Raw genomic sequence first — 14,026 nt, 5'->3', positions numbered from 1 at the left:
GTAGTATGATTTAAAGGCACAAAGTGAATGAAGTGTGCCCAGGCCCAGAGCTACTTTGCTGGGCATGACTGTGTTTGACCTCTTGGGCCTGGAAGTCTGGTAGTAGTAGTAGTAGTAGTAGTAGTAGTAGTAGTAGTAGTAGTATGATTTAAAGGTACAAAGTGAATGAAGTGTGCCCAGGCCCAGAGCTACTTTGCTGGGCATGACTGTGTTTGACCTCTTGGGCCTGGAAGTCTATTTCTAGGCTTATATAAAGGGTCAAACTTCTTGAAGTGTGCCCAGGCCCAGAGCTACTTTGCTGGGCATGACTGTGTTTGACCTCTTGGGTCTGGAAGTCTGGTGGTAGTAGTAGTAGTATGATTTAAAGGCACAAAGTGATTGAAGTGTGCCCAGGCCCAGAGCTACTTTGCTGGGCATGAATGTGTTTGAACTCTTGGGCCTGGAAGTCTGGTAGTAGTAGTATGATTTAAAGGCACAAAGTGATTGAAGTGTGCCCAGGCCCAGAGCTACTTTGCTGGGCATGACTGTGTTTGACCTCTTGGGCCTGGAAGTCTGGTGGTAGTAGTAGTATGATTTAAAGGCACAAAGTGATTGAAGTGTGCCCAGGCCCAGAGCTACTTTGCTGGGCATGAATGTGTTTGAACTCTTGGGCCTGGAAGTCTGGTAGTAGTAGTATGATTTAAAGGCACAAAGTGATTGAAGTGTGCCCAGGCCCAGAGCTACTTTGCTGGGCATGACTGTGTTTGACCTCTTGGGCCTGGAAGTCTGGTGGTAGTAGTAGTATGATTTAAAGGCACAAAGTGATTGAAGTGTGCCCAGGCCCAGAGCTACTTTGCTGGGCATGAATGTGTTTGAACTCTTGGGCCTGGAAGTCTGGTAGTAGTAGTAGTAGTAGTAGTAGTAGTAGTAGTAGTATGATTTAAAGGTACAAAGTGAATGAAGTGTGCCCAGGCCCAGAGCTACTTTGCTGGGCATGACTGTGTTTGACGTCTTGGGCCTGGAAGTCTGGTAGTAGTAGTATGATTTAAAGGTACAAAGTGAATGAAGTGTGCCCAGGCCCAGAGCTACTTTGCTGGGCATGACTGTGTTTGACCTCTTGGCTCTGGAAGTCTATTTCTAGGCTTATATAAAGGGTCAAACTTCTTGAAGTGTGCCCAGGCCCAGAGCTACTTTGCTGGGCATGACTGTGTTTGACCTCTGGGGCCTGGAAGTCTGGTAGTAGTAGTATGATTTAAAGGCACAAAGTGATTGAAGTGTGCCCAGGCCCAGAGCTACTTTGCTGGGCATGAATGTGTTTGAACTCTTGGGCCTGGAAGTCTGGTAGTAGTAGTATGATTTAAAGGCACAAAGTGAATGAAGTGTGCCCAGGCCCAGAGCTACTTTGCTGGGCATGACTGTGTTTGACCTCTTGGCTCTGGAAGTCTATTTCTAGGCTTATATACAGGGTCAAACATCTTGAAGTGTGCCCAGGCCCAGAGCTACTTTGCTGGGCATGAATGTGTTTGAACTCTTGGGCCTGGAAGTCTGGTAGTAGTAGTATGATTTAAAGGCACAAAGTGATTGAAGTGTGCCCAGGCCCAGAGCTACTTTGCTGGGCATGACTGTGTTTGACCTCTTGGGCCTGGAAGTCTGGTAGTAGTAGTATGATTTAAAGGCACAAAGTGATTGAAGTGTGCCCAGGCCCAGAGCTACTTTGCTGGGCATGAATGTGTTTGACCTCTTGGGCCTGGAAGTCTGGTGGTAGTAGTAGTATGATTTAAAGGCACAAAGTGAATGAAGTGTGCCCAGGCCCAGAGCTACTTTGCTGTGCATGACTGTGTTTGACCTCTTGGCTCTGGAAGTCTATTTCTAGGCTTATATAAAGGGTCAAACTTCTTGAAGTGTGCCCAGGCCCAGAGCTACTTTGCTGGGCATGACTGTGTTTGACCTCTGGGGCCTGGAAGTCTGGTAGTAGTAGTATGATTTAAAGGCACAAAGTGATTGAAGTGTGCCCAGGCCCAGAGCTACTTTGCTGGGCATGAATGTGTTTGAACTCTTGGGCCTGGAAGTCTGGTAGTAGTAGTATGATTTAAAGGCACAAAGTGAATGAAGTGTGCCCAGGCCCAGAGCTACTTTGCTGGGCATGACTGTGTTTGACCTCTTGGCTCTGGAAGTCTATTTCTAGGCTTATATACAGGGTCAAACATCTTGAAGTGTGCCCAGGCCCAGAGCTACTTTGCTGGGCATGAATGTGTTTGAACTCTTGGGCCTGGAAGTCTGGTAGTAGTAGTATGATTTAAAGGCACAAAGTGATTGAAGTGTGCCCAGGCCCAGAGCTACTTTGCTGGGCATGACTGTGTTTGACCTCTTGGCTCTGGAAGTCTATTTCTAGGCTTATATAAAGGGTCAAACATCTTGAAGTGTGCCCAGGCCCAGAGCTACTTTGCTGGGCATGAATGTGTTTGAACTCTTGGGCCTGGAAGTCTGGTAGTAGTAGTATGATTTAAAGGCACAAAGTGATTGAAGTGTGCCCAGGCCCAGAGCTACTTTGCTGGGCATGACTGTGTTTGACCTCTTGGGCCTGGAAGTCTGGTGGTAGTAGTAGTATGATTTAAAGGCACAAAGTGATTGAAGTGTGCCCAGGCCCAGAGCTACTTTGCTGGGCATGAATGTGTTTGAACTCTTGGGCCTGGAAGTCTATTTCTAGGCTTATATAAAGGGTCAAACATCTTGAAGTGTGCCCAGGCCCAGAGCTACTTTGCTGTGCATGACTGTGGTTGACCTCTGGGGCCTGGAAGTCTGGTAGTAGTAGTATGATTTAAAGACACAAAGTGATTGAAGTGTGCCCAGGCCCAGAGCTACTTTGCTGGGCATGAATGTGTTTGAACTCTTGGGCCTGGAAGTCTGGTAGTAGTAGTATGATTTAAAGGTACAAAGTGAATGAAGTGTGCCCAGGCCCAGAGCTACTTTGCTGTGCATGACTGTGTTTGACCTCTTGGCTCTGGAAGTCTATTTCTAGGCTTATATAAAGGGTCAAACTTCTTGAAGTGTGCCCAGGCCCAGAGCTACTTTGCTGGGCATGACTGTGTTTGACCTCTGGGGCCTGGAAGTCTGGTAGTAGTAGTATGATTTAAAGGCACAAAGTGATTGAAGTGTGCCCAGGCCCAGAGCTACTTTGCTGGGTATGATTCTGTGACCTCTTGGGTCTGGAAATGTGGTACTTTGAATGATTAAAAGAGTGAAACGGTCTGAAGTGTGCGCAGGTGTAAAGCAACCTTGCTAGGCATGAAGGTGTGACCTCCAGGGCCTGGAAGTCTGGTGGTAGTAGTAGTATGATTTAAAGGCACAAAGTGATTGAAGTGTGCCCAGGCCCAGAGCTACTTTGCTGGGCATGAATGTGTTTGACCTCTTGGGCCTGGAAGTCTGGTGGTAGTAGTAGTATGATTTAAAGGTACAAAGTGAATGAAGTGTGCCCAGGCCCAGAGCTACTTTGCTGTGCATGACTGTGTTTGAACTCTTGGGCCTGGAAGTCTATTTCTAGGCTTATATAAAGGGTCAAACATCTTGAAGTGTGCCCAGGCCCAGAGCTACTTTGCTGTGCATGACTGTGGTTGACCTCTTGGCCCTGGAAGTCTGGTGGTAGTAGTAGTATGATTTAAAGGCACAAAGTGAATGAAGTGTGCCCAGGCCCAGAGCTACTTTGCTGGGCATGAATGTGTTTGAACTCTTGGGCCTGGAAGTCTGGTAGTAGTAGTATGATTTAAAGGCACAAAGTGATTGAAGTGTGCCCAGGCCCAGAGCTACTTTGCTGGGCATGACTGTGTGACCTCTTGGGCCTGGAAGTCAGGTTGTAGTATTATTAAAAAAAAAAGGGTCAAACTGCATGGTCCGCCCAGGCCCAGAGCTACTTTGCTGGGTATGATTCTGTGACCTCTTGGGTCTGGAAATGTGGTACTTTGAATGATTAAAAGAGTGAAACGGTCTGAAGTGTGCGCAGGTGTAAAGCAACCTTGCTAGGCATGAAGGTGTGACCTCCAGGGCCTGGAAGTCTGGTGGTAGTAGTAGTATGATTTAAAGGCACAAAGTGATTGAAGTGTGCCCAGGCCCAGATCTACTTTGCTGGGCATGACTGTGTTTGACCTCTTGGGCCTGGAAGTCTGGTAGTAGTAGTAGTAGTAGTAGTAGTATGATTTAAAGGTACAAAGTGAATGAAGTGTGCCCAGGCCCAGAGCTACTTTGCTGGGCATGACTGTGTTTGACCTCTTGGGCCTGGAAGTCTATTTCTAGGCTTATATAAAGGGTCAAACTTCTTGAAGTGTGCCCAGGCCCAGAGCTACTTTGCTGTGTATGACTGTGTGACCTCTTGGCCCTGGAATTCTGGTGGTAGTAGTAGTATGATTTAAAGGCACAAAGTGAATGAAGTGTGCCCAGGCCCAGAGCTACTTTGCTGGGCATGACTGTGTTTGACCTCTTGGGCCTGGAAGTCTGGTAGTAGTAGTAGTAGTAGTAGTAGTAGTAGTAGTAGTAGTAGTAGTAGTATGATTTAAAGGTACAAAGTGAATGAAGTGTGCCCAGGCCCAGAGCTACTTTGCTGGGCATGACTGTGTTTGACCTCTTGGGCCTGGAAGTCTATTTCTAGGCTTATATAAAGGGTCAAACTTCTTGAAGTGTGCCCAGGCCCAGAGCTACTTTGCTGGGCATGACTGTGTTTGACCTCTTGGGTCTGGAAGTCTGGTGGTAGTAGTAGTAGTATGATTTAAAGGCACAAAGTGATTGAAGTGTGCCCAGGCCCAGAGCTACTTTGCTGGGCATGAATGTGTTTGAACTCTTGGGCCTGGAAGTCTGGTAGTAGTAGTATGATTTAAAGGCACAAAGTGATTGAAGTGTGCCCAGGCCCAGAGCTACTTTGCTGGGCATGACTGTGTTTGACCTCTTGGGCCTGGAAGTCTGGTGGTAGTAGTAGTATGATTTAAAGGCACAAAGTGATTGAAGTGTGCCCAGGCCCAGAGCTACTTTGCTGGGCATGAATGTGTTTGAACTCTTGGGCCTGGAAGTCTGGTAGTAGTAGTATGATTTAAAGGCACAAAGTGATTGAAGTGTGCCCAGGCCCAGAGCTACTTTGCTGGGCATGACTGTGTTTGACCTCTTGGGCCTGGAAGTCTGGTGGTAGTAGTAGTATGATTTAAAGGCACAAAGTGATTGAAGTGTGCCCAGGCCCAGAGCTACTTTGCTGGGCATGAATGTGTTTGAACTCTTGGGCCTGGAAGTCTGGTAGTAGTAGTATGATTTAAAGGCACAAAGTGATTGAAGTGTGCCCAGGCCCAGAGCTACTTTGCTGGGCATGACTGTGTTTGACCTCTTGGGCCTGGAAGTCTGGTGGTAGTAGTAGTATGATTTAAAGGCACAAAGTGATTGAAGTGTGCCCAGGCCCAGAGCTACTTTGCTGGGCATGAATGTGTTTGAACTCTTGGGCCTGGAAGTCTGGTAGTAGTAGTAGTAGTAGTAGTAGTAGTAGTAGTAGTATGATTTAAAGGTACAAAGTGAATGAAGTGTGCCCAGGCCCAGAGCTACTTTGCTGGGCATGACTGTGTTTGACGTCTTGGGCCTGGAAGTCTGGTAGTAGTAGTATGATTTAAAGGTACAAAGTGAATGAAGTGTGCCCAGGCCCAGAGCTACTTTGCTGGGCATGACTGTGTTTGACCTCTTGGCTCTGGAAGTCTATTTCTAGGCTTATATAAAGGGTCAAACTTCTTGAAGTGTGCCCAGGCCCAGAGCTACTTTGCTGGGCATGACTGTGTTTGACCTCTGGGGCCTGGAAGTCTGGTAGTAGTAGTATGATTTAAAGGCACAAAGTGATTGAAGTGTGCCCAGGCCCAGAGCTACTTTGCTGGGCATGAATGTGTTTGAACTCTTGGGCCTGGAAGTCTGGTAGTAGTAGTATGATTTAAAGGCACAAAGTGAATGAAGTGTGCCCAGGCCCAGAGCTACTTTGCTGGGCATGACTGTGTTTGACCTCTTGGCTCTGGAAGTCTATTTCTAGCCTTATATACAGGGTCAAACATCTTGAAGTGTGCCCAGGCCCAGAGCTACTTTGCTGGGCATGAATGTGTTTGAACTCTTGGGCCTGGAAGTCTGGTAGTAGTAGTATGATTTAAAGGCACAAAGTGATTGAAGTGTGCCCAGGCCCAGAGCTACTTTGCTGGGCATGACTGTGTTTGACCTCTTGGGCCTGGAAGTCTGGTAGTAGTAGTATGATTTAAAGGCACAAAGTGATTGAAGTGTGCCCAGGCCCAGAGCTACTTTGCTGGGCATGAATGTGTTTGACCTCTTGGGCCTGGAAGTCTGGTGGTAGTAGTAGTATGATTTAAAGGCACAAAGTGAATGAAGTGTGCCCAGGCCCAGAGCTACTTTGCTGTGCATGACTGTGTTTGACCTCTTGGCTCTGGAAGTCTATTTCTAGGCTTATATAAAGGGTCAAACTTCTTGAAGTGTGCCCAGGCCCAGAGCTACTTTGCTGGGCATGACTGTGTTTGACCTCTGGGGCCTGGAAGTCTGGTAGTAGTAGTATGATTTAAAGGCACAAAGTGATTGAAGTGTGCCCAGGCCCAGAGCTACTTTGCTGGGCATGACTGTGTTTGACCTCTTGGCTCTGGAAGTCTATTTCTAGGCTTATATACAGGGTCAAACATCTTGAAGTGTGCCCAGGCCCAGAGCTACTTTGCTGGGCATGAATGTGTTTGAACTCTTGGGCCTGGAAGTCTGGTAGTAGTAGTATGATTTAAAGGCACAAAGTGATTGAAGTGTGCCCAGGCCCAGAGCTACTTTGCTGGGCATGACTGTGTTTGACCTCTTGGCTCTGGAAGTCTATTTCTAGGCTTATATAAAGGGTCAAACATCTTGAAGTGTGCCCAGGCCCAGAGCTACTTTGCTGGGCATGAATGTGTTTGAACTCTTGGGCCTGGAAGTCTGGTAGTAGTAGTATGATTTAAAGGCACAAAGTGATTGAAGTGTGCCCAGGCCCAGAGCTACTTTGCTGGGCATGACTGTGTTTGACCTCTTGGGCCTGGAAGTCTGGTGGTAGTAGTAGTATGATTTAAAGGCACAAAGTGATTGAAGTGTGCCCAGGCCCAGAGCTACTTTGCTGGGCATGAATGTGTTTGAACTCTTGGGCCTGGAAGTCTATTTCTAGGCTTATATAAAGGGTCAAACATCTTGAAGTGTGCCCAGGCCCAGAGCTACTTTGCTGTGCATGACTGTGGTTGACCTCTGGGGCCTGGAAGTCTGGTAGTAGTAGTATGATTTAAAGACACAAAGTGATTGAAGTGTGCCCAGGCCCAGAGCTACTTTGCTGGGCATGAATGTGTTTGAACTCTTGGGCCTGGAAGTCTGGTAGTAGTAGTATGATTTAAAGGTACAAAGTGAATGAAGTGTGCCCAGGCCCAGAGCTACTTTGCTGTGCATGACTGTGTTTGACCTCTTGGCTCTGGAAGTCTATTTCTAGGCTTATATAAAGGGTCAAACTTCTTGAAGTGTGCCCAGGCCCAGAGCTACTTTGCTGGGCATGACTGTGTTTGACCTCTGGGGCCTGGAAGTCTGGTAGTAGTAGTATGATTTAAAGGCACAAAGTGATTGAAGTGTGCCCAGGCCCAGAGCTACTTTGCTGGGTATGATTCTGTGACCTCTTGGGTCTGGAAATGTGGTACTTTGAATGATTAAAAGAGTGAAACGGTCTGAAGTGTGCGCAGGTGTAAAGCAACCTTGCTAGGCATGAAGGTGTGACCTCCAGGGCCTGGAAGTCTGGTGGTAGTAGTAGTATGATTTAAAGGCACAAAGTGATTGAAGTGTGCCCAGGCCCAGAGCTACTTTGCTGGGCATGAATGTGTTTGACCTCTTGGGCCTGGAAGTCTGGTGGTAGTAGTAGTATGATTTAAAGGTACAAAGTGAATGAAGTGTGCCCAGGCCCAGAGCTACTTTGCTGTGCATGACTGTGTTTGAACTCTTGGGCCTGGAAGTCTATTTCTAGGCTTATATAAAGGGTCAAACATCTTGAAGTGTGCCCAGGCCCAGAGCTACTTTGCTGTGCATGACTGTGGTTGACCTCTTGGCCCTGGAAGTCTGGTGGTAGTAGTAGTATGATTTAAAGGCACAAAGTGAATGAAGTGTGCCCAGGCCCAGAGCTACTTTGCTGGGCATGAATGTGTTTGAACTCTTGGGCCTGGAAGTCTGGTAGTAGTAGTATGATTTAAAGGCACAAAGTGATTGAAGTGTGCCCAGGCCCAGAGCTACTTTGCTGGGCATGACTGTGTGACCTCTTGGGCCTGGAAGTCAGGTTGTAGTATTATTAAAAAAAAAAGGGTCAAACTGCATGGTCCGCCCAGGCCCAGAGCTACTTTGCTGGGTATGATTCTGTGACCTCTTGGGTCTGGAAATGTGGTACTTTGAATGATTAAAAGAGTGAAACGGTCTGAAGTGTGCGCAGGTGTAAAGCAACCTTGCTAGGCATGAAGGTGTGACCTCCAGGGCCTGGAAGTCTGGTGGTAGTAGTAGTATGATTTAAAGGCACAAAGTGATTGAAGTGTGCCCAGGCCCAGATCTACTTTGCTGGGCATGACTGTGTTTGACCTCTTGGGCCTGGAAGTCTGGTAGTAGTAGTAGTAGTAGTAGTAGTATGATTTAAAGGTACAAAGTGAATGAAGTGTGCCCAGGCCCAGAGCTACTTTGCTGGGCATGACTGTGTTTGACCTCTTGGGCCTGGAAGTCTATTTCTAGGCTTATATAAAGGGTCAAACTTCTTGAAGTGTGCCCAGGCCCAGAGCTACTTTGCTGTGTATGACTGTGTGACCTCTTGGCCCTGGAATTCTGGTGGTAGTAGTAGTATGATTTAAAGGCACAAAGTGAATGAAGTGTGCCCAGGCCCAGAGCTACTTTGCTGGGCATGACTGTGTTTGACCTCTTGGGCCTGGAAGTCTGGTAGTAGTAGTAGTAGTAGTAGTAGTAGTAGTAGTAGTAGTAGTAGTAGTATGATTTAAAGGTACAAAGTGAATGAAGTGTGCCCAGGCCCAGAGCTACTTTGCTGGGCATGACTGTGTTTGACCTCTTGGGCCTGGAAGTCTATTTCTAGGCTTATATAAAGGGTCAAACTTCTTGAAGTGTGCCCAGGCCCAGAGCTACTTTGCTGGGCATGACTGTGTTTGACCTCTTGGGTCTGGAAGTCTGGTGGTAGTAGTAGTAGTATGATTTAAAGGCACAAAGTGATTGAAGTGTGCCCAGGCCCAGAGCTACTTTGCTGGGCATGAATGTGTTTGAACTCTTGGGCCTGGAAGTCTGGTAGTAGTAGTATGATTTAAAGGCACAAAGTGATTGAAGTGTGCCCAGGCCCAGAGCTACTTTGCTGGGCATGACTGTGTTTGACCTCTTGGGCCTGGAAGTCTGGTGGTAGTAGTAGTATGATTTAAAGGCACAAAGTGATTGAAGTGTGCCCAGGCCCAGAGCTACTTTGCTGGGCATGAATGTGTTTGAACTCTTGGGCCTGGAAGTCTGGTAGTAGTAGTATGATTTAAAGGCACAAAGTGATTGAAGTGTGCCCAGGCCCAGAGCTACTTTGCTGGGCATGACTGTGTTTGACCTCTTGGGCCTGGAAGTCTGGTGGTAGTAGTAGTATGATTTAAAGGCACAAAGTGATTGAAGTGTGCCCAGGCCCAGAGCTACTTTGCTGGGCATGAATGTGTTTGAACTCTTGGGCCTGGAAGTCTGGTAGTAGTAGTAGTAGTAGTAGTAGTAGTAGTAGTAGTAGTAGTAGTATGATTTAAAGGTACAAAGTGAATGAAGTGTGCCCAGGCCCAGAGCTACTTTGCTGGGCATGACTGTGTTTGACGTCTTGGGCCTGGAAGTCTGGTAGTAGTAGTATGATTTAAAGGTACAAAGTGAATGAAGTGTGCCCAGGCCCAGAGCTACTTTGCTGGGCATGACTGTGTTTGACCTCTTGGCTCTGGAAGTCTATTTCTAGGCTTATATAAAGGGTCAAACTTCTTGAAGTGTGCCCAGGCCCAGAGCTACTTTGCTGGGCATGACTGTGTTTGACCTCTGGGGCCTGGAAGTCTGGTAGTAGTAGTATGATTTAAAGGCACAAAGTGATTGAAGTGTGCCCAGGCCCAGAGCTACTTTGCTGGGCATGAATGTGTTTGAACTCTTGGGCCTGGAAGTCTGGTAGTAGTAGTATGATTTAAAGGCACAAAGTGAATGAAGTGTGCCCAGGCCCAGAGCTACTTTGCTGGGCATGACTGTGTTTGACCTCTTGGCTCTGGAAGTCTATTTCTAGCCTTATATACAGGGTCAAACATCTTGAAGTGTGCCCAGGCCCAGAGCTACTTTGCTGGGCATGAATGTGTTTGAACTCTTGGGCCTGGAAGTCTGGTAGTAGTAGTATGATTTAAAGGCACAAAGTGATTGAAGTGTGCCCAGGCCCAGAGCTACTTTGCTGGGCATGACTGTGTTTGACCTCTTGGGCCTGGAAGTCTGGTAGTAGTAGTATGATTTAAAGGCACAAAGTGATTGAAGTGTGCCCAGGCCCAGAGCTACTTTGCTGGGCATGAATGTGTTTGACCTCTTGGGCCTGGAAGTCTGGTGGTAGTAGTAGTATGATTTAAAGGCACAAAGTGAATGAAGTGTGCCCAGGCCCAGAGCTACTTTGCTGTGCATGACTGTGTTTGACCTCTTGGCTCTGGAAGTCTATTTCTAGGCTTATATAAAGGGTCAAACTTCTTGAAGTGTGCCCAGGCCCAGAGCTACTTTGCTGGGCATGACTGTGTTTGACCTCTGGGGCCTGGAAGTCTGGTAGTAGTAGTATGATTTAAAGGCACAAAGTGATTGAAGTGTGCCCAGGCCCAGAGCTACTTTGCTGGGCATGACTGTGTTTGACCTCTTGGCTCTGGAAGTCTATTTCTAGGCTTATATACAGGGTCAAACATCTTGAAGTGTGCCCAGGCCCAGAGCTACTTTGCTGGGCATGAATGTGTTTGAACTCTTGGGCCTGGAAGTCTGGTAGTAGTAGTATGATTTAAAGGCACAAAGTGATTGAAGTGTGCCCAGGCCCAGAGCTACTTTGCTGGGCATGACTGTGTTTGACCTCTTGGCTCTGGAAGTCTATTTCTAGGCTTATATAAAGGGTCAAACATCTTGAAGTGTGCCCAGGCCCAGAGCTACTTTGCTGGGCATGAATGTGTTTGAACTCTTGGGCCTGGAAGTCTGGTAGTAGTAGTATGATTTAAAGGCACAAAGTGATTGAAGTGTGCCCAGGCCCAGAGCTACTTTGCTGGGCATGACTGTGTTTGACCTCTTGGGCCTGGAAGTCTGGTGGTAGTAGTAGTATGATTTAAAGGCACAAAGTGATTGAAGTGTGCCCAGGCCCAGAGCTACTTTGCTGGGCATGAATGTGTTTGAACTCTTGGGCCTGGAAGTCTATTTCTAGGCTTATATAAAGGGTCAAACATCTTGAAGTGTGCCCAGGCCCAGAGCTACTTTGCTGTGCATGACTGTGGTTGACCTCTGGGGCCTGGAAGTCTGGTAGTAGTAGTATGATTTAAAGACACAAAGTGATTGAAGTGTGCCCAGGCCCAGAGCTACTTTGCTGGGCATGAATGTGTTTGAACTCTTGGGCCTGGAAGTCTGGTAGTAGTAGTATGATTTAAAGGTACAAAGTGAATGAAGTGTGCCCAGGCCCAGAGCTACTTTGCTGTGCATGACTGTGTTTGACCTCTTGGCTCTGGAAGTCTATTTCTAGGCTTATATAAAGGGTCAAACTTCTTGAAGTGTGCCCAGGCCCAGAGCTACTTTGCTGGGCATGACTGTGTTTGACCTCTGGGGCCTGGAAGTCTGGTAGTAGTAGTATGATTTAAAGGCACAAAGTGATTGAAGTGTGCCCAGGCCCAGAGCTACTTTGCTGGGTATGATTCTGTGACCTCTTGGGTCTGGAAATGTGGTACTTTGAATGATTAAAAGAGTGAAACGGTCTGAAGTGTGCGCAGGTGTAAAGCAACCTTGCTAGGCATGAAGGTGTGACCTCCAGGGCCTGGAAGTCTGGTGGTAGTAGTAGTATGATTTAAAGGCACAAAGTGATTGAAGTGTGCCCAGGCCCAGAGCTACTTTGCTGGGCATGAATGTGTTTGACCTCTTGGGCCTGGAAGTCTGGTGGTAGTAGTAGTATGATTTAAAGGTACAAAGTGAATGAAGTGTGCCCAGGCCCAGAGCTACTTTGCTGTGCATGACTGTGTTTGAACTCTTGGGCCTGGAAGTCTATTTCTAGGCTTATATAAAGGGTCAAACATCTTGAAGTGTGCCCAGGCCCAGAGCTACTTTGCTGTGCATGACTGTGGTTGACCTCTTGGCCCTGGAAGTCTGGTGGTAGTAGTAGTATGATTTAAAGGCACAAAGTGAATGAAGTGTGCCCAGGCCCAGAGCTACTTTGCTGGGCATGAATGTGTTTGAACTCTTGGGCCTGGAAGTCTGGTAGTAGTAGTATGATTTAAAGGCACAAAGTGATTGAAGTGTGCCCAGGCCCAGAGCTACTTTGCTGGGCATGACTGTGTTTGACCTCTTGGGCCTGGAAGTCTGGTGGTAGTAGTAGTATGATTTAAAGGCACAAAGTGATTGAAGTGTGCCCAGGCCCAGAGCTACTTTGCTGGGCATGAATGTGTTTGAACTCTTGGGCCTGGAAGTCTATTTCTAGGCTTATATAAAGGGTCAAACTTCTTGAAGTGTGCCCAGGCCCAGAGCTACTTTGCTGGGCATGACTGTGTTTGACCTCTTGGGCCTGGAAGTCTGGTAGTAGTAGTAGTAGTAGTAGTAGTAGTAGTAGTAGTAGTAGTAGTATGATTTAAAGGTACAAAGTGAATGAAGTGTGCCCAGGCCCACAGCTACTTTGCTGGGCATGACTGTGTTTGACCTCTTGGGCCTGAAAGTCTATTTCTAGGCTTATATAAAGGGTCAAACTTCTTGAAGTGTGCCCAGGCCCAGAGCTACTTTGCTGGGCATGACTGTGTTTGACCTCTGGGGCCTGGAAGTCTGGTAGTAGTAGTATGATTTAAAGACACAAAGTGATTGAAGTGTGCCCAGGCCCAGAGCTACTTTGCTGGGCATGAATGTGTTTGAACTCTTGGGCCTGGAAGTCTGGTAGTAGTAGTATGATTTAAAGGTACAAAGTGAATGAAGTGTGCCCAGGCCCAGAGCTACTTTGCTGTGCATGACTGTGTTTGACCTCTTGGCTCTGGAAGTCTATTTCTAGGCTTATATAAAGGGTCAAACTTCTTGAAGTGTGCCCAGGCCCAGAGCTACTTTGCTGGGCATGACTGTGTTTGACCTCTGGGGCCTGGAAGTCTGGTAGTAGTAGTATGATTTAAAGGCACAAAGTGATTGAAGTGTGCCCAGGCCCAGAGCTACTTTGCTGGGTATGATTCTGTGACCTCTTGGGTCTGGAAATGTGGTACTTTGAATGATTAAAAGAGTGAAACGGTCTGAAGTGTGCGCAGGTGTAAAGCAACCTTGCTAGGCATGAAGGTGTGACCTCCAGGGCCTGGAAGTCTGGTGGTAGTAGTAGTATGATTTAAAGGCACAAAGTGATTGAAGTGTGCCCAGGCCCAGAGCTACTTTGCTGGGCATGAATGTGTTTGACCTCTTGGGCCTGGAAGTCTGGTGGTAGTAGTAGTATGATTTAAAGGTACAAAGTGAATGAAGTGTGCCCAGGCCCAGAGCTACTTTGCTGTGCATGACTGTGTTTGAACTCTTGGGCCTGGAAGTCTATTTCTAGGCTTATATAAAGGGTCAAACATCTTGAAGTGTGCCCAGGCCCAGAGCTACTTTGCTGTGCATGACTGTGGTTGACCTCTTGGCCCTGGAAGTCTGGTGGTAGTAGTAGTATGATTTAAAGGCACAAAGTGAATGAAGTGTGCCCAGGCCCAGAGCTACTTTGCTGGGCATGAATGTGTTTGAACTCTTGGGCCTGGAAGTCTGGTAGTAGTAGTAGTAGTAGTAGTAGTAGTAGTAGTAGTAGTAT

This window comes from Electrophorus electricus, unplaced genomic scaffold, assembly GCF_041902795.1.
Source record: "Electrophorus electricus isolate QZ-2024a unplaced genomic scaffold, ASM4190279v1 Scaffold91, whole genome shotgun sequence".
Lineage (NCBI taxonomy): Eukaryota > Metazoa > Chordata > Actinopteri > Gymnotiformes > Gymnotidae > Electrophorus > Electrophorus electricus.
The sequence above is the reverse complement of the archived record's forward strand: the minus strand, read 5'-3'. Positions refer to the sequence as shown.